Below are 20,632 nucleotides of genomic sequence, written 5' to 3' on the forward strand. Positions count from 1 at the left end.
TCAAGGACTGACTGAAGATGAGAGGGTCAAGCTCCGTTCCCAAGAGTTGGATGCCCTTGATGATAAGAGACTAGAGGCACAGTAGAACCTCCAACTCAATCATGGAAGAATGAAGAGAGTGTTTGACAAGTCTGTCAAGGTTTACTTATTCGCTCGTGGGGAACTAGTCTTAGCAGTCAAGAGACCGATTGTCATGCATGGGTGCCGCAAAGGAAAATTCCAACCTAAGTGGGAAGGTCCGTTCATAGTAAAAAAGGCCACACCAAAAGGGGCCTATGTACTGGCAAACTCGGATGGAGGAGAGGCAATGCCCCCTATCAATGGACGATACCTAAAGAAGTAATATCCTTGATGTATCTTTAAAATGCGGTGCTTGTAGTAAGAAAGGAAGGAATTGGAAAAGAAGAACATTAAGCCAATTCAAAAGAAGTTCGTTTCTTTCATTGCATTAAAAAGAGTTACAAGTGACAGTCAAAAGCCCATTACTAGGGAAGTTACAAAGCTCTTGCATTTAAGGATAAGAGGACGGTTACAGGCCAAAAGAAACGCTCTCCTCATGAAGAAGATGCAAACCCACTAAAGAAATGCTCTCCTCATGAAGAAGAAGCAAAACCACTTAGAGAAGTTAGCCTCAGTTCATCTGACAAGTGCCACCAAAGAGGATGGTTACAGGCCAAAAGAAGAGGCCAACCATTTTCGAATCAGCTCTAATTCATCTGGTGTGTATATCAAACATACAAGGCAGACTTCTCTGGCATGGAACTGGCCGATGATGGAGAGCATACCCTTTTCACAGTGGATGCCCTTCCACAGAACAGCATGGACTTCACGGTTGTGCTGGAGGACTTGGCTTTCAAAAACCCGTAGCGGCAAGGCCTCCTCATTTGCTATCACTCTTGACCCCCTCAAGAAATTGTTGTCCATGGTCATCACCGTGCGTAAAACAATGTTGCGTCCTGCCATCACCACGGGCAGGTCAACACCGCGCGAGACCATTGCCTCGAGAAGCATGCTCCCGAAAGTGGCTATCACCGACGTGGCCTAAGGACGCGTGAAGGTGGCAGTGCATGTGACTAAATGATGCACATGCCCTTGTTGTACCTCGATTCCCACCGTCCCCAATTTCCAGGGGACATTAACCCTTGTGCTTCTTTGGTTTCCCCAGTTACCTACCCGCGGCGACCATCCACCTTCTCACGACCTTTCATCGCCTACACAACCCTTCATGTTTAGCTGAGAACACTCCTCCGATAGTCTAAAAACCTTGTCTGACCTTATTCTTTCCCCTACCGATGTTGCGTCTCCTCAATGAAAGAACTTCGTCATCAGCCAAAAGCCCTTCCCCGTCTTCTACTCATTACTGGAGTTAGCAAAAAATCACCTGAAATCACAGAAAATTTCTCTTGACCCTGCGGATCTTCCTTCTCCCTGCTTCTGCACTTCAGCAAATCACCATGAGCTCACCGAAATTCCTCCGAGTTCCTAGTGAGCCCACTTTATTGCTCCTTCTTCTCCTCCAATAACCAGAGGACCGATAGAGCCCTTTGAACTCTCTGTAACCTCCCATCAACCATGGAACGATCGAAGAAACACTCAAACCTCTGCAGAAGCACCACTGCAAAATCTCACTAAGGCCCCGAGAAACCCTGTTCCTTGCTCAAAAAGCCCTGGCACTCCCCAACGATGTTCGCAATCATGCTGTAAAGACTTGCGACCCCCTGAAGCTCACCATAAAAGTTCCTAATAGCCTGCCTCTGCAATCTTTAACCAGGAAGCTCTGGTCGAAATTCCCTTCCCAGAAGCTCTGACTCTCTCTCTCTAAAAATCTCTTCTATTGTTTTACCCTTAGGTGAAACAGTAAAGGGGTTTTTTTCCCCTTTTATACTCAGCAGTGCGGCAAACTGCCCTTGACAAAGCTGAAATGATTCTCCATTCCCCAGCCTCTGACGGCAATAGGCCCAGGCCAGGGCGAGTCAAAAGCTGAGACCTGAAAGGGTCATCACCGCACACTTCACCCAAGGGCCATCGCCACGCCCCTTCACTCAGAGGTTATCGCTGCGCCCTTCGTCAAGGATTTAATGCCACACTCTTCAACATGTACCTAATGCCGTGTGCACATCATTTAGGCCTAATGCCGCGTGCATCATCTAACACTTAGTGTCATGATCATGCTACGACACTCCCATCTGGACCATTGTCCTACCACCTCAGGAGATTCATTCCCTGTGCCACAGTCTCACACCTCAAGGAGTTCAATCTCCAGTAAGGGCTCTGTTCCCCATGGAGTTGCATTCCTTCACCGCACCACGGCCCTTGCTGAATGACCTTAAACTGCACTACCATGGTCCAAACTATATGACCTTAAACTATAATGGAGGTCTAGTTGAACGACCTTAAACTGCTTAGTCCTCGTCGCACGACTCAAAACTATATGATCAGGGTCCAAACTACATGACCTTAAACTATAGCAAGGGTCTAGTTGCATGACCTTAAACTGCTCAGTCCTCGTCACATGTCTCTAAACTGCACGACCATGGTCCAACTATGGGACCCTAGACCATAGTGCCCGTCCTGACCGCATGAGATTACAAGGCCTAGCACCATGGTCCAAACTATATGACCCTAAACTATAGCAAAGGTCTAGTTGCATGACCTTAAGCTGCATGGTCCTAGCTACACGACCTTAAAAATGCATAATGATTGTCCGAGCTACAAGACCCTAAGACTGTAACGCACGGTGTGACAAATGGCCCACGCGCATAACTTTAATCGAGAGATGGAGCACCTCTTTGTTAGGTGTATTTCATCAACATCTCTTATCGAGTTAGATGTCTGCAAAAAGTCATACCTACCCCTTTAATCACCAATGAGTCTATTTAGTACCAACATCCCAGTGAGAGTCACACCCTATTGTGACCCACTATCCTCAGGATTTAGGTCCATGCTTATCTTCTCCACCCTCAGTGAGGTTACACTTGTACTCCGGACTGTCATCCTCAGTGGAGTTACATGAAGCCCCACCATTATCCCCGTTGAGTCACACTAGCCCTCTTAATCCCCAGTGAATATTTGCTTCCACTTGTTACTCTTTGTAGGGCCATCATCTTCGTCTAAAGCTCTCTGCTTGTCCTTGTTGCATGACCTTAAATTGCATAGCTCTAGCCCTAACTGTAGGACTTTAAACTGCATAGTCATGGTCCAAACTATATGACCTTAAACTGTAGCAGAGGTCTAGTTGCACGACCTTAAACTGCACAGTTCTAGTTGCATGACCACGGTCCAAGCTATATGACCTTAAACCATAATGCACGTCCTACCCGCATGACGTTGAACTACTTCGCCTAGGTCCAGGGGGCATGACCTTAAATACGCCCTCATACATGCGCACACGCCTTTTACATGCATCTTCACACAAGAATCCCCTAACTGAACAATTCATGCGCGTACACCACCTCCATTACTTCTCCAGTAAGACCACATACGTGCACCCATCTTTTACGTGCATCTTTACGCATGTCTTCCCAAGCCGACCCGTTCATATATGCACACCACCTTCATTTACCTCCTCAATGAGTCCATTCATTATTACCATGTTTCACCATTCCCCAATGAGTCTTACCCATGCTCACAAAACAGTGAGTCATCTCGCCACCCATACTCACCGACAGCTAGTGGGTCACCACTCTTCACCCACCATCCATCCTTCATAGGTACCCTCATGCCATTTCTCCAAAGTGAGTCGAAACTATTACCATACTCACTCCATGGCCTCTACAAACTGCCATTCATCACCACTGCGGTCCAGCTGTATGACCCTACACTATAGTGTGCGTCTTAGCTGCATGACGTTAAAAGGCTTCACACAGGTCTCGAAGGCATGAACCTAAACATGTCTTCACAAAAAAAAAGGGTATGGTGTACACTTGGCCAAGGGAACGTCATGAGTAAAAATGATGGACGAGCATGGTCATGAAACCATGAGTAAGAGAGTTCGATGGAAAATAAAACCCAGGCACGGTGAAGACCCCAAAAGGGCATTATGAGCAAAAACAGATGAAAAGGAAGGACATGATTAATGATCATGGATAAAAGAGCCCAAAAATAACAAAATTTAGTAAAAACCATCTTTACGGTACCACTTCCCATGTTTAAGTGAGAACACGTGAAAGGGCGCTTGGACCGATAAAATAGGTTGACGCACTATCACCACCTCAGTTGACCCTCTATTTTCAAACAGGCATAATTTCATCGAGGTCTACAAAGTCCTCGACTGCTAGCATCCAATCACAATACCAAATGGCTCATCAGGGAGTGAGAGCTGTATAAGATCTCCCACACTTCAACATTAACAACCCAAATTGGCTCATTAGGGAGTGAGAGCCACATAAGTTCTCTCACATTTCAACATCAACAAAAAGCATGAGTTCTTAAGGGTGAGGACGATGACCAAAAGATCCCTCCAGAATGTTAAAGACCATCACAAAGGCAAGAAACTGATGAAGCTAGGGTCTAACCTGTCATAGACTTTAAGGTATTCCTCATCATCAAAAAGATACCCTGAACATCAAAAGAAAACCTGTTTCAGCAGCGAACAATGCCAATCAAAGGTTCATAGCATTTGGCCTTCATATAGGCCTGATTCTGTCCGAGGAGGTCCCTACAAAGGCCTCACGCTTCAGAATCACAAATAGTCCCTTTAGGATGAGGACTTAGATAAGATCCCTCAAACTTCCCAAATTATTACTCTTCTTGATTATCTTGAAGCACAACATTCGGCGGGGCATGTTGTTGGAAGATATTTTTCATCATCATGGGGCCCCCGCTCAATAAAATCCTAGCAAACAGTGGAATTTCCGACAGTCTTAGAATAGCCCCATAACGGGCCAAGATCTTCATGAGGGCTCTCAAAATTCTTCTGCCAATTTTCATCACATTCCGACATATCTAAGCCAGTGTAGACTGAGAAACAGTTCCGGTAGAATCGGCCTCTAGCACCCTGAAACAGACTCTATAACTAGAGCTACATTTTTTGTGTCTCAAATTACTATGGGAATATCACCATTGGATCTGGTATGGTTGAAGACCCATAGGAATAAAATTTCAACTTAAACGGACACTTCAAGAAGAAGTTATAGGCAAAAGAGTGAAACATGACGAGCCACACACTATTCCCATGCAACCACTCTACAACTCTACACCACTGAAGGGACAGTCACGACCAGTGACTTTCGATACTCATATCTCACTCGTTTGAGGTCAAATCAAGCCTAAACTTTGTGAGCGTATTCGTCTCATCAAGACGAGCATTTCGATATGTGGCACGCCCAATGATAATGCCCTAGCCCGAAGAAACTTTAGAGAGAAGTTGTTGATCCATGAAGAAAGCGCAGGAAAATAAGCAGCGTCATGCCTCACTCGAGCGACCAAATCATGCCATTCGCAAGCTCAAGCGACATGAGACCAATTCCATAGCGTGCGTAAGGTTTCAGACTATCTCTGACCTGAACCCCGTACATGATGAATGGTCAAATTTTATGTACAAGGCGACAAAGTGACTCCAAATTCTGTCGCCTAAATTCCAGATTCAGGAAAAAATTCCAAAGTTGCAAAACCTTCGTCCGGACAAAAAATCAAGCCACGTTTGTTGCCTCGCGATCGTGACGGCATGCTCACTGTACTCCAGCGAAGAAATCACTGAAAAACATCAAGGAATGAGCACATAATTGATCTGAAGCTTCAATATTCATTCAAATTTCAAGTCACATGATCGTGCCCTAAAAACACGATCCATGGCTAGAAGTTTGTATCAAATCGATCGCCATTTCAAGCCCTACAAGAAAGTAATCATCTTCGATAAACTAGGCATCAGAATGACCCTAGATCATCCATGCAAGATCACACAAGTTCTAGGGCAACACAGGGATTGTTTTGAAATTCCACAAATTGGTAGGAAGGGGCAAATCCATCATTTTACACCCTATTTTCTAATTTCTTTTAATTCAATTTAATCTTAATTTTCAGCAATTAAGGTTACTTTTGACAATCCACCCGTGTTTGGGGCAAACTCTATATATACATTGTACCATCATTGTACATAAAGGACTCAATCCCTCACAAAAAGAGAGTGTTTTTACTTAATACAATTTCTCTTTCTTCTCATTGTTGTGTCATGTTTGGAGAGAAAGATTAAGGAGAGAGAAACTTTTGAACTGGTACCCTCAAGCTTGAGGTAAATATTCTCTCTCTTCTTTTTTTCTTTTCTTTTCTCTCTTCCCCCTGCTTTTTCTTCTTCCTCTTCTCTGTCTGAGCTCCTCTCAAAGACCATGAACGGCAGTGGTAGTGTCATGCATGCCTCTTCTACGGTTTCACAAGTCGCTCATGGCGATGGCAGCGTCATGTGCGAGCTTTCTTCTCTCTCTATTTTATTCTCTATCTCCATAAGAGAGTGACAGATGGCACTGCTCATTGCCGTTGGCAGACATATCCTTGATGTCTCAATGAGGAAAGTAAGTAGCAAAAGTTATTATCGTCCCTGAGGGCTTCGCCCTATTGTGTGACTATTGCAGGCGGCGATGCCCATTGTTGTCCACAAAGGGTCGCTGCAATCCCCATCGTCATGCGCAGGCTCCGTCCGCACCTTTTTGTGCGTGTTGCCATGTGCCTCACGAGAGGTAGCTGTCGTGCGACCTGTGAGAAGTTATCACCGTGCGTGTTTCGATACTCTTAGCTTAAACTTTGTATTTGAAACGATCACAACTTGCTTCACTGTTTAGCCGTTATAGTGATATGAAGTAGGATATGCCGCTATCCACTGTGCACCGCAGGTGCAGCTAGTAAACCCTCACCTCTTTGAACCTTTAGGAGGCAAAACGGGGTCCCTTTGTCTTCAAACTACCCCATTTGAACGATAGGTGTGTTTAGTACAAAATTGGTTCTGAATCTATCTTCAAACTCTAAACGATCCAAAAGTTACGATGCTAACCCTTTATGGGAGGAAAGTGAGTGGTAAGGCTAAACCGAAATAATGTTACTGTTGTTATGGTACCTTCATTGTAATATTGTTAAATGTGATATTGCTACTATCATGATGAGATACTGCTATCGTCATAATGTGATGGTACCATGCTATTATGTGAACGGGTGCGTACATTGTGAATGATGGTACCATGTTGCTTATGTGTTATGTGAATGGGTACCTACTATGTGAATGATGGTATCGTGCTGCTTATGTGTTATGTTAATGGGTACCTACTATGTGACTGATGGTACTATGCGACTTATGTGACATATATGATTGGGAACCTAAGGGGTGAATGATGGTTCTGGTCGCTAAAATCTTTCCCTAACTCCCCATGATACGACAGGAGTCAGGATGTGAATATTTGGGAGGGTCTACTACTCATTGGGTCACCCAATGATAGTGTAATGCTCTCTGGCCAGTAGAGGGTCATGTCTTGCAAGGCCACTTCTATCGAAAACCCTAAAACGTGCTGGGGATATATGTGTGTGTGAAGGAATTATGAAGTGGGGCACCCACTTGTCATTGTCCTCCCTCCTAAACGAGTGTAGAGGTTTCAAGCAGCAGGATTGGCTTAACCTGAGCAATGGAACTTCTACTTCGGGAGTAGACTTTACTAGTTTTGTAGCTGTGTTATGTTGCCCCTTCTATATTGTCAATAATGAGGTGATTTATGACTCATGTAATGTATATTAGACTGCTTCAACATAATATTTTTAGAATATTGGAAAGCATATTAGAGGACTCCACTTGGTACTTCGTGAATATATGTACACTGCATATTGTTATCACTGTTATACTAGTTGGTATGCAATGGTGTAGATCTACTTGCTGGGCTGTTAGCTTATTCCATCTCATTTACATATCTGTAGAGTGAAGGTTGTTGGCATCTGTGCTAAAGGCGGGTGGCGATTTGGGGGTTTGAAGCTTGAAGTTGAGAACTTTGAAAAGTCATTCTCCGAAGACTTTCATAGTATGTTTTGGTCATCTCAGTAGTATGATGCATATTTATTTTGTGTATTTTTGCGCCAGTAGTGCCTTGAAGGAATTGTAAGAACTTTCAGATATTGAATGAATGAGATGGCTGTACTTTTGAATTGATATTTGTTTGTTGAATGGATATATTCTAGTTTCTTTTCAGGGTTTTCTCTTGATTCTGTGTTTTTATGCATTGAGCCATTCCCACCTAAGTGACATTCGTAACCTCCGGTCGTGATCCCGTGCTCTGTCACCCTCCGGCAGGGGTCAGCGGGCAAGGTCATGACAGTTATAGTATCAAAGTAGCCAGAATAGGATTCTAAGCCAAGGGAGTCTTAGGAGTGTCTGTAAGATAGTTCTTTGATAGGCTAGTTCCTTGATGTTTATGTTTTAGGTTGGGGATGCCAAGGACTCGTACTAACAACGCAAGTTCAAGTAATGGGAACAACCAGGTCTTTGGTGAATTTGTCAGAACTTTGGGGGCCATGACACAAATAATGAGAGAAGCTATGCCGGCCTCGTCTAACCCCACCTCTGGTATGAATGATAGTAATCTGATAGAAAGGTTTAGGAGGCTGGCACCTCCAAACTTTGTAGGGCATGGGGGAGTAGAAAAGGCTGAGAGATGGAGAAGGTACATAGAAAAGATCTTTGAAGTTCTAAATTGCACAGATGAGTAGAAAGTTAGGTTGGGTACTTTTATACTCGAAGGAGAAGCTGAGCACTGGTGGAGCTCAGTAAAATAGTCACGCGACTTGTGACTACTTAGGAGAATTTTTTAGTAGTCTCTTACGAGAAATAGTTCCCCGACTCTATAAAGGAAAGGAAAGAGGTAGAATTCATAAAGCTACAACAGGGAAATACGTCCATTGAGCAATATGCAGCGAAGTTTGCTGAACTCTCTAGATATACGCCACATATTATTAATTCTGAGGCGCAAAAGGCTATTAAATTTGAGAGGGACCTTCAGCCCTATATATGGGGAAGGATTATTGTAGCAAACCTTAAGACCTTCTCCCCGCTGGTTTACCTGGCCCTAAAGATAGAGAGGGATCGTGACGACTTTCAAGCAAGAAGAGATAAAAGGTTTGGTGTCACCCAGTCTGGGAGTTTTAAGAAGAAAGCATGACCACCTCCAAGGAGAGAGTTGAAGGGGAGAAACAATCAAGGTGGTGTCAGGATCTGGAGGTTGTTCCAAGTGATGTAAGGGGCAACCAACGCCCAGTCAACCCTCACTGTGGTTTGGGAAATCATACAGCGGCTGAGTGCTTCAGAAAGACTAGGGCCTGCTTTCGGTGCAATAAATTGGGCCATCTAATGAAAGACTATCCCGTTAAGGGATCAGAGGACCGACCAAGGGCTCAAGGGCGGGTGTTCGCCCTGACCGAGTAGGAGGCTAAGGAATTAACCTCTATGATTCGAGGTATGCTTTATGTGTGTGGAATTGAAGCAAGAGTTTTAATTGATCCTGAATTTTCCCATTCATTTTTTGCACCGCACTTTGCATGTCACTTGAATGTTAAGCCTGTACAACTCGTTTGGACTCTAGTAGTATGTACACCTATGGGAGAATCAATAGAAACTTATATAAAGTATAAACAGTGATGGGTTGTGATTGAAGGGCATTTGTTGCCTATAGATTTGATACTCTTAGATGTTCAAGACTTGGATATTATCTTGGGTATGGATTGGTTGTCCACCCACTATGCTACAGTGAACTGTTTTGATAAGATTGTAACTTTTAAATGCCCGGGTCAACCTGAACTATATTTTAAGGGCATTAAGGATGTTTCTCCTTTACACATCATCTCAGTCCTTCGGGCCTCTCGCCTGTTGGCCAAAAGATGTGTTGGATACTTGGCTTATGTAGTAGAAAACCGGGGTGTTCAGTCTAAGTTAGAAGAGATATTAGTGGTGAGAGAATATCCAGAGGTCTTCCTTGAAGAGTTAACTTCTTTGACCCCAGTTAGAGAGATTGAATTTGAAATAGAGGTGGCCCCTGGTATTACTCTTATTTCTAAAGCCCCATGTAGAATGGCCCCAGCTGAGTTAAAAGAATTGAAGGAGCAATTACATGAATTATTGGATAAGGGGTTCATTCGACGTAGTGTGTCACCATGGGGCGCACCGATTTTATTTGTGAAAAAGAAAGATGGGTCTTTGAGGCTATGCATTGATTATAGATAGTTGAATTAGGTCACAGTGAAGAATAAATACCCATTGCCTAGAATTGATGATTTATTTGATCAACTGCAAGGGGGGCCCAAGTATTTTCTAAGAATAACCTCCAGTCTAGGTACCACCAATTGCATGTTAAAGAAGAGGATATCTCCAAGACTGCATTCAGAACTCGTTATGGCTACTACGAGTTCTTAATTATGCCGTTTGGGTTAATAAACGCACCTGTTGTGTTTATGGATCTGATGAACAGAGTCTTTAGGCCCTATCTAGATAACTTTGTAGTGGTCTTTATTGATGATATTTTGGTGTATTCTAGGAATCAGACAGATCATGAGCAACATTTAAGAGTGGTCGTCCAGACTCTAAGGATGGAGAAATTGTATACTAAGTTCAATAAAAGTGAATTTTGACTCCCAAACGTGGCGTTCCTCGGGCACATTATTTCCAAAGAAAGGGTTACAGTTGATCCTTGTAAGATTGAGGCTGTACTTAAGTGGGAAAGACCAATGAATGTATCTAAAGTCTGCAGTTTCTTAGGTCTGGTAGGGTATTACAGACGTTTTGTAGAGGCTTTCTCAAAGATAGCACTACCCCTAACCCGCCTAACCCAAAAGGAAGTCAAGTTTGTGTGGTCTGATAACTGCGAGAGAAGTTTTTAGGAACTGAAAAAGAGACTAACTACACCCCCAGTACTGACCTTGCCAGAGGGGAATGAAGATTTTGTGGTTCGTAGTGAAGCCTTGCACAAAGGGCTTGGGTTTGTACTGATGCAAAGGGGAAAGGTCGTAGCATATGCCTCCAGGCAGTTAAAGCCGTATGAGCAGAACTATCCCACTCATGATTTGGAATTGGCAGCTGTGGTCTTTGCCCTAAAACTTTGGAGACATTATCTGCATGGAACTCAATTTAAAGTGTTTACCGACCATAAGAGCCTCAAGTACTTGTTTTTTCAGAAAGAATTGAATATGAGACAAAGAAGATGGATGGACTAGCTTAATGATTGTGATTGTACCATCAATTACCACCCGGGTAAGACCAATGTTGTGGCAGATGCTTTAAGTAGGAAGCATGTGGTGTCAATGGCTCACATGATGGTCCGAGAGATGAAGCTACTAGAAGATGTGGGAGAATGACACCCAACTCTGTCCCTTGATGATGGGAAAGGAATAATTTCATGTATAAAAATAGAGCCCCATCTCTTTCGGCAAATCTGAGTAACGCAAAAGGAGGATCCTCAATTCATGAAACTTTCGAGGAAATAAAGACGGAAGGTAAGGATGATTTTTCTTTAGGTAGTGATGATATGTTAAAGTTTAAAGGTCGAGTTTGTGTACCAGACATTGAAAACATAAAAAGGGTTATTTTTGGAAGAGGCTAATCACACCCATTATACAGTGCATCCAGGGACCACAAAAAAGTATCACAATTTAAAAAGAGTCTTTTGGTGGAATAACATGAAGAAAGAAGTAGCATAATTTGTTTCCAAGTACTTGACCTGTCAGCAAGTGAAAGCTGAACATCAGAAACCTATTGGGTAGTTACAACCCTTACTTGTGCCAAAATGGAAGTGGGAGCACCTAACTATGGATTTCATGACTGGCCTGCCTAGATCAAGTTTGGGGCATGATAGTATTTGGATCATTGTAGACCGACTCACTAAAGTCGCTCATTTCTTGCCAATCTGTACTACTTATACCATGGATAAGTTGGCCCATTTATACATTAAGAAGATAGTAAGACTGCATGGGGTACCTGTCAGTATTGTGTCTGACAAGGACTCCAAATTTACTTCAAAGTTTTGGAATAGCCTACAGTCGGCTCTGGGGACCAAACTCGCTTTTAGTACAGCTTTCCACCCTCAGACAGATGCATAGTTAGAAAGGACCATATAGACCCTAAAAGATAGGTGTTGCAGCTTTTTAGGGGAAATGAGATAATCATCTACCTTTAGTAGATTTTTCTTATAACAATAGTTTCCAGGCCAATATCCAGATGACAACATTTGAGGCATTGTATGGAAGGAAGTACAGATCGCCTATATGTTGGGACGAGGTTGGTGAACGAAAACTTTTAAATTCAGAGATTGTTCAAGTAACCTCAGAAAAGATTGCCTTAATTCGAGAGTAGCTCAAGACAGCCCAAAGTCGTCAGAAGAGTTATTCCGACAATCAGAGGATGGACCTTGAATTTGAAGTGGGTGATCAGGTTTTTTTGAAGGTATCACCAACTAAGGGCATAATGAGATTTGATAAGAAGGGGAAACTAGGTCCACGATTTATTGGGCCCTTTGAGATTTTAGAAATGATTGGAGGTGTGGCATATCGATTAGCCCTACAGCCCAAGTTAGCCAATATCCATAATGTGACTCATGTGTCGTTATTGAGAAGGTATCAGACCGATCCGTCCCATGTTTTGGAGTATGAGCCAATCCCGATCAGGGAGGATTTAACATATGTAGAATAGCCTATTGAGATACTAGATAGAAGAATTCAGATATTGTGTCACAAAGAGATTCCTCTAGTCCGGGTTTTATGGCAGTGTCATTCGAGGGAAGAATCAACGTAGGTGCGAGAAGATGAAATCCGGACCTTGTAACGATTTTGAGGACAAAATCTTTTTTTAGGGGGAGATAATGTGACAACCCAGATTTTTCCCTGTCAGTTAGAGTGCATGGTCGGATTTGTTGAGTGTGCAATGCCGGTTGTGTTGTGTGTAGTGTCAGCTGTGAAGAAACCAGCACCGGCTATGTTGCGTGTGTAGCACCGGCTATGTTGTGCCGGCCATGAAGGGACCAGAGCCGGTTGTGTTGAGTGTGTAGCACCGACTGTGCTTGTGACATACATGGATTATGAGTGCCACTTGTTAAATGCATACTGATTTGAGAGCCACTTGTCCAGATTTTTGGGCCTCTTGGTGAAACTTGGTCAGCTACCTCAAACACAAGAGTACTTAAGCATTTTCTCTCACTCACCCACTCATTCTTACTTCATCTCTCTCTCTCTAAGACACAAGGTTTGAAGAAGTTATTATTGGAGGGTAGCCATCGTTGGGCGGGTGAGAGCTGTGAGAAGAGGATTGGAGAAGGCACCATTGTTGTTCAGGTAAGTGGATCCATCACCATTTCATTATAGTCATAAGGATGCATGAGTTTTATGATTGTGAGATAAGTAATGAATGTGTGAGTGATGTACAAATTCTTTATGCCTTGTTCAATGAAATTTGGGGTTTTTGTTCTATAATGGAAGTGGATGCTGAGAATGAATGTATGATTCTTAGATTATGTAAGAAATGCATGTTATGTGTGTGCATTGTGAGAGGATGGTTGATATCATGTCCTTTACCACGGAATGAGGGTTATGGAATGTGTTCTTGAAACATGTCATATGCTACTATGAAATTCCAAAAATATGTGTTCTTGAAAAAGACGTTTGAATAGCCAAACAAGGTCTGATTGACCTCAAATCATCGCCATTGGAAGTTATGCGAGTCTAGTAAAATGTTCGTTTTTTCCTACTCCCAAAATTCTTTATGAAAATGAAGTTATGTTTCAAATTAAGAGGGTATATCACTGTTTACTGTTTTCTTAGATTTTTCACTAATATTATTGTGGTCACTGATTTTAACTAACCAAACAAAGTTCATTTTCGGTCAAACCACATCCATTTGAAATTTCTTTGAATGGGATAAATTTGCACGTAGAAAGTATTTTTAAATTCTTCTAAATTAAAAGTTATACTTCGTTTTATGAAGGTATGTCATTGTAGGTAGTGTTGATAAAATTCAGAACTATTACCTTGTTTGGCACAAATATTTGAACTATCAGATGGGATCCAAATGCTTTCAAATAAGTTTTGTTAGAAATACATATGTCTTGGCTTAAACTTTATTTTTTAAACCGTCACAATTTGCTTCAAGGTTTGGGACTTATAGTGATATGAAGTAGGGTATGCCGTTGTCCCCTGTGCACCGCAGGGTGCAGCTAGTAAACCCTCACCTCTTTGAACTTTAAAGAGGCCAAACGGGGTCTAATTGTCTTCAAACCCCCCCTATTTGAAAGATAGGTGTATTTAGTACAAAATTGGTTTTGGAACAGTCTTCAAAATCTAAACGGTCCAAACGTTACGACCCTAATGATAAGAGCACATCATTGCCCTTGATGGCAGGAAATTGAGAGGTAAGGCTAATAATGTTACTATTATTATGGTATTTTCATTATAATATTGTTAAATGTGATATTGCTACTATCATGATGAGATAATGTTATCATCATATTGTGATGGTACCGTGCTACTTATGTGCTATGTGAATGGTTACCTACTGTGTGAATGATGGTACCGTGATGCTTATGTGTTATTTGAATGGGTACCTACTGTGTGAATGATGGTACAATGCTGCTTATGTGTTATGTGAATGGGTACCTACGATGTGAATGATGGTACCGTGCGGCTTATGTGACATATGTTACTGGGCACCTACTATGTGAATGTTGGTGCTGGCAGCTAAGATCTTTCCTTAACTCCCCATGATAGGACGGGAGTCAGGATGTGATAGTTGGGAGGGTCGCCCCCCGCAGATATATATGACCCCAATGGTAGTGTGACGTTGTCTCTTCAGAAGGGCATAAGGAGAGGGCTTGCAAGGCCACTATCTATCAAAAACCCCAAAGTGTGATGGGGATGTGTGTGTGTGAGGGTATTATGAAGTGGGGAACCCACTTATCATTGTCCTCCCTCCTAAATGAGGGTAGAGGTTTCAAGCGGCAGAATTGGGTTAACCTGAGCAAAGGAACTTCTACTTCGGGAGTAGGCTTTACTAGTGTTGTAACTATGTTATGTTGCCCCTACTATATTGTCGATAATGAGGTGATTTATGACTCATGTGCTGTATATTAGACTAATTCATCATATTATTGTTAGAATATTGGAAGCATATTAGGGGTCTCCACTCGGTACTTTGTGAATATGTGTCCACTGGATATTGTTATCACTGTTATACTAGTTGGTATGCAATTATGTAGATCTTCTTGCTGGGCTGTTAGCTCATTCCATCTCATGTACATAACTGTAGAGTGAAGGGTGTTGGCATCTATGCTAAAAGCGGGTGGCCGTTGGGGGGTTTGAAGTTTGAAGTTGAGAAGTTTGAAAATTCGTTCTACAAAGACTTTCATAGTATGTTTTGATGGTCTCAGCAGTATGATGTGGATTTTATTTTGTGTACTTTTTGGCCAGTAGTGCCTTGAAGGAATTGTGAGAACTTTTGGATAATGAATGAATGAGATGGCGAAACTTTTGAATTGATATTTGTTTGTTGAATGTATTTATTCTAGTTTTCTTTCATGGTTTGCTCTTGATTCCGTGTTTTTATGCATTGAGTCATTCCTCCTCTCTCTCTCTCTCTCTCTATCTCTAAGAAGGCTATTCGCCTGGGCACGTCCCTGAACCCTCAAGCGGTGTTGGAGCGATGCGCTCTCCAGTCACAAAAATCTCTCTCACCATCGGCCTCCTCTCCGCAAGCAAGAGAGCTCGCACATCCTCTGCGTGCCAGACCTCCGTGGTTCTTCGTGAGAGGGTTTCATCATCCCCACCTAGAGCGAAACCCATTGACATCAGTGGGTAGGAGGAAAGGCCTCAGCCTCCCCTCAGGTGTCGGCACCGAGGCCTCCCAATCCTCCCTCCTCTTCTGAAGTTTGATCTGATGCAACTCCTCAAGAGGCACCGTCGGTATTTATGTAGGAGGACACTCAATGGATGATCAATAGAAGCATCCAGGACCTATAGGTGTCAAGGACACAGGATAGCATCCCATACCAAAAGCGTTATCCGCCTTATGTTGATTAGGTTCCCTCCCCTGTCGAGTATCAAAAGGCAAGGTTACCAATATTTGATGGCACAGGCTCGCCTCAGCAGCACATAGCCCAGTTCTTGTCTGCCTGTCAAGAATTAGCCTCAGACTCCAAGTTGCTGCTTCGACAATTCGTGGAGATCCTATTCGGGCTTGCTTTCAATTGGAATGCCCGCCTACCATCCAACTCGGTCTATTCCTAGCAGGAGATGAAACATCTCTTGTACAAACACTTCTATGAAGCAAAGCTGGACGTGCAAGCTAAAGAGATCCTCACCATGGCCCAAAACCGATGAATAGGTGGGCCAATATATCCAGTGGTGGAGAGACCTCACCATGTGCCAAATCGGCCAGGTGAAAGCTGTATCGACATGCATTATAAACATGAGGAGAGAAATCTCCCTACATGTTGAAGCTTTCAACCCCATCACCTTCTCTAAAATGATCACTAAGGCTGCTAAGATCAAAATCTTATTGAAGCATCATGGCGGAGACTCGACTCAAACCTCAGTAGGGGGCCACTTTCGGGGCAGCAGAACTAATCCCCACGTCGGTCAGTCCAAGAATCTGATCAGCGCAATGGTTACGACCGCTTCCCAACCCACACCCAATGCAAGCCCCTTACGGACGTTGGACACCTCCCGGGGTTTGCAACCATGAATTTCGGGGTCGGTACAACATCCGCCACTACAAAAGTAAGACTATAGTAGGGTGCCTCTGCAACAAAGCTATCAACAACTTGAAGAGTTCAGGTGGAAGCTCAATCAATAATACAGTTTTCGCAGGGCATGGGTATCGACCCTCCTCACTGTGTTGATTGAGCAAGACAGGGTAGCCCTCCCACCTAGCAAAAGGCCGGACCACATAGGATGGAGTGATCATCCCAACTACTGTGCGTTCCACCGGATGCTAGGACTCCCTGTGGAATATTGTTTTCAACTCAAGGACTAAAAGGGGCAAATCAATTTGAAGGACCTTAAGAAGGCTTTCAAGACAACCAAAGCCTGTCATGTGGTCACAATCCATGAAGAACTGAATGATGAAGTCCGTGGGACTGAGCCTTAACCCTGCTGGCTCCCTACTCGTTTCAATGTGATGGTGTAGCACAAGATGATGGTGCCCTACGCCCCCAAGAAACAGGGAGAGTGATCGACGAAAGCCAAGGTCGGTGGTGCCGCTATCACCAGCTGAGTGGTCATGACCTGTGCCACTGCTACGGGTTCTTGAGCATCCTTTAAGGATAGATCCAAGATGGATGGATAGCCTTGATTGATTAACAAACTCCGTTTAGGGGCAGAACACCCCATCAATGTCCTCACCCTTATCCGGGATCAAAGCGGGCTTGGGGCCCTGTTACCAATGCTTCTGAGTCTTCTACCTTTAACGCTTCGGCACCATGGCGGGTGTATCATGGCCGATGAAGGTCGAAGAGCACTGGCAGAAGAGCTCTGCTTGCTTGAAGTAGGAGGGCGAAATTGGGAGAGCCTAGTGGCATCGGCTCATAACGCTCAATCTCCCCCACACCCAGACGAAGTGGAGCTCTTACCCCCTCGACCTACCCTAGACAACTTCATCCCAAGGCAAGTTCTTTTCACCAAGGGAAGTCAGTGAACCACCGTGAGAGCCCCTTAGGGTTCTCCCTAGACAGGCGCGAGATCTTAAAGGCACATGCTACTGCGAGTCCCAAGGGCGAGATTTTAAGAAAGCCTTACTGTAGTCACGGGGGTACGGCTTTCAAGTTACCTCTTGAAAACACAACCGCACACTGGCAAGAGTCTGTAGCACCCCAAAAAAGCATTTAGACACCCTCCAGGTAAGCATTTGAATTTTCACCATTACTCGCCCTTTCTTAGAGAAGGCAAGACGTGAGATTCAAAAATAAAGGCACGAAAAGAAGAAACCTCAGATGCATCAAACATGAAAGACTAAGAAAAAAAATCATTGTCTTATTCATGACAAAATGAGGTTACAAAGTCTTAGTGGGACATCGGCCCTACAAAAAAAAGGGGAAGGTAGGAGATGTCAAAAGCGGTCGAGCTCCTCTCGCATCCTCGTCTTCAGATCTTCCATATTCCCCAGGGAGATTCGCATCTCCTCCTCGCTGCGAGTGAAATCCGAGGCAATCGACTCGGAGGAAGTAGCAACAGCCATTGCCTCTGAGTTCAACTCCTCCAGATGTTGAGAGTGCACCATCATCGCCTCCTGGTAGCGCTGCCTTGAATCGGCTAGACGAGACTAGTGCCAAGCGATCTTATCCTCGGACGTCCGAATCTCCTGGCACACCTCCCCCTCCTCCCTCACAAGTTAGGCGTAGCGGGAGGCAATTTTCTACTTCTTTTCCTCACGATCTTGCATGAGGGTTTGCTGAGCAACTAGGCTTGCCCTCAAAATGGCTAGGCGTGATTCATGAGATGCTTGCACTGAGGTCTCACATGAAAGGGCATCGGCTCCTCAATCCACGAGGCTCCGCAGAAGCTCTTTCAGTTGGCTAAAGGCCTCTGCATTCGGATTTACGACCTGCAAACTGGTCGCGTAGACCTCGACACTTTCGATCCCTTCCCAAAGGTCTGAGAGTGGGAATTCCTTCAGCCATTGAAGCCCTATCTGAAGCATGCGCCTTACGGTTGGCACCCTAGAACTAGACCCCAACGAAGCTAAAACTGGGGAACTCAGGGAAACCGACAAGGCCGTGCTGGGACCTCCCCTCCCACCCCTGGTGGCTAAAGACTCAAGAGGCACAGACGAGGACTCACCAATCTCGTACTGACTTTCAACGTCGAATAGTTGCGATTCGAGTGAAGAGCCTCCACCTTCATACAATTGGCTACACAAAATAAAGAGCCAAAAGGGTCATGTAAAAAATGGTGCACCAGCCACGTGCCTAAATCCGAACAAATAGCATTACCTGACGGAGGAGACAGACTACTGTCAGCCATGGTCCTTGCTCAAAAGTGCTGCTTCGGAAAGACATGAACACCAAAAAGGAGGCTTGAGCAGAAGCCACAAAGGGTGTTTTCTCTTACTTGGGATGTAGAACCTGGGTAAGAGCAAAAAGCGAGCACCCCTCCTCTTATAAATCCATATAGGAAAAGAGCCAATCAATGGGAAACCACCCTCCGATCGCAGAGGAACACCGATGGCACGCGAAGTGAGGCATCGGAAGTAGGGGACCAAAGCACCACTAGCATGCGAATCGAAGCGTCGCACGAGTAAGCACCACATGCCACAAAGGTACAGTCGTACAAACAACACGGGAAGCAACATGCCACACCTATGAAAGATTACGCTCAGTTCTGAGGAAGCACTAAGGGCACGTAATCGAATCGTCATGCAACATTGACGTAGCCTCTCTCACCCAACATTAACTGCTCGGCATGCATAATACTGCTCATCAGGAACGGCATGTCTACTGTCATTCAAACGCCGCTCACGCATGAAATCCAACCTCACTCAGCCTGCCTACAACATGGGTTTGCTCAGAGTGTTCAGGGCATGCCCTTACACCACTCTCCTCCACCGGTAAGCGACCCCCGTTCCTTGTCTCAACCACATGCGGGAACACCTTCCCCTAAGGTTGGTATGAAAACCCACAAGGGGTATCCCAACCATCACACAGCAAGCAACAATCTCCCCACGAACACAACGGACATTCCATCGGCCATTCCTTATCCCCATCATCGGCAGGGATAAGAACTGCACCGACCCACAAAAAAAGGAGCAGCAAACAGCGGAACAAGGCAAAGAAGGAGAATTCAACGCAAAGGGGGATTTCATTTCATGAACAAAAAAGGGTTACATGTTTTTTGTTACAATACAATCCATAACAAAAACATGTGTACATCCATTCTGAAGTGGATCCCTTCCCTTCAAGAATCCCACCGCCTTCTTACGGTGGTGGTACCTTCAAAAAGGTTGCATCCATCTCTTCAAGCAAGGCTTGAAGGGGACCAGCGAGCGCTTCCTCCTTCAACTCATCCTTCGATGAGGATGATAGGTAGCATGTGCCTTATACACAACTACAGGCCTCACGCCATGGGTCCCGCACAAACAGAGGAGCTCCAGAACAACAAGCTTATCTTCTATGATGGTTCCATTGTCGCTTCTGCATGGGCAAATGCCTTTACAAGGACGCCCAATGCCCATGCACACCTCAAAGGCTGGTATCAAGCAGTCAGCCCCCGCAGCGGGCATCACTCACCGACCAAGTTCTTCAAAGAAAACGGAGTCTCCATGCTGCCTCCACATGAAGGAGCATCAAGACAAGGAACTTCATCACAAAGCAGAAAAGCTGCCCTCACTCTCTCCTGCCTAGCCCCTTTTTAAAGGACCTAGGCTCATCAAAGCTTGCTGCTTCCCGAGCACCCTGCTGCCCAACTGCTCGGCAGCGCCTCGTTGATCGTGACATTTAAGCCTTCTCATGCCTCACCTGCCAGGCGTTACTCACGAAGCAACACGGTCAAATCTCACGCTACCATACGGTCAGCCTGGTGTCATCAGCAGATCACGAAAAAGGATCCTACGCGAGCCACTGCCATCCACATGTCATTCTCCATCTGACGTCGCCCCAGCATGCAAGCCCCTCGTTAGCCGAACACCGCCTCTCTAAGCACGCTT

This window comes from Amborella trichopoda, chromosome 13, assembly GCF_054954075.1.
Source record: "Amborella trichopoda isolate Santa Cruz 75 chromosome 13, AtrichopodaSantaCruz75HAP2 v2.0, whole genome shotgun sequence".
NCBI classification, from domain to species: Eukaryota; Viridiplantae; Streptophyta; class Magnoliopsida; order Amborellales; family Amborellaceae; genus Amborella; species Amborella trichopoda.